This window comes from Penaeus monodon, chromosome 31 (genome assembly GCF_015228065.2).
Source record: "Penaeus monodon isolate SGIC_2016 chromosome 31, NSTDA_Pmon_1, whole genome shotgun sequence".
Classification (NCBI taxonomy): Eukaryota; Metazoa; Arthropoda; class Malacostraca; order Decapoda; family Penaeidae; genus Penaeus; species Penaeus monodon.
The window spans coordinates 24,345,141-24,346,002 of record NC_051416.1 but is presented as its reverse complement, the minus strand read 5'-3'; positions in this window follow the sequence as shown (position 1 = coordinate 24,346,002).

Genomic DNA, 862 nt, shown 5'->3' with positions numbered 1-862 from the left:
ACACAACGGCTCTAACACGCAAGCTGCATCCCAATATTATTCAAACAAAAGTCATGTCGGGAGAAACTCAGCATTGTGGACACCTGCAAAGTCATGGTACGAGTGATATTTCGAAAATTCCCCGTTGCACCTGGAGGCATGTAGCGGTACGAGCGAGGTTGACTGGGTGTTGACTGGGTGAGTTGATGAAACCTGTCAGTGTGTGGTAGACTGTGGTGAGGAAAGGACCGCACACTTGTCGCTCTCGGCCGAAGCGCGCATGGTGGTGGCAACTTTGATTTTGTGTTGCGTTCTTCGTAAATACTTACGCGTTTTAAATATATTGTTATTGTTTTCCTCTAGTTTCCTTTATATATATGTGAAGACTTGCTATACACATTATGTCGCCGATAACAACTTTAGAAAAGAATGCTAATAATTCTTGACAAGCAGTTATTAGGTGTGTATGCTTTCGATTTTTTTTTTTTTTTCAAAACATTTTATTAAGAATCACTCATGCTATAAATTACTAATGGAAATAAACTACTAGTTGCGATAACCTAGTCATTTAGCAGTGATACGGCATGTCGCATTTTGTAATCAGATAAACACTATATACAACAATAGGAGAAAAACATGAAAATATAGGTAGATAATATGATAACGGTGTGTGTTTATGAGTGAAAATTTCCCTCGAGAGTCACAAACTGTAACTAGTAATTTTGTCCCGACCAAAGTTACCCTTGAAAATGGTTCATATGGATACAGAGCGATAATAACTACTGAATATTGAGTATGGTATATGTGTCAATAAATCATATAGCGGTTGTCAATTAAGTGTTGCCAGATGTGGTCAATTAGTGCTCATTATCGAACCTTAGGT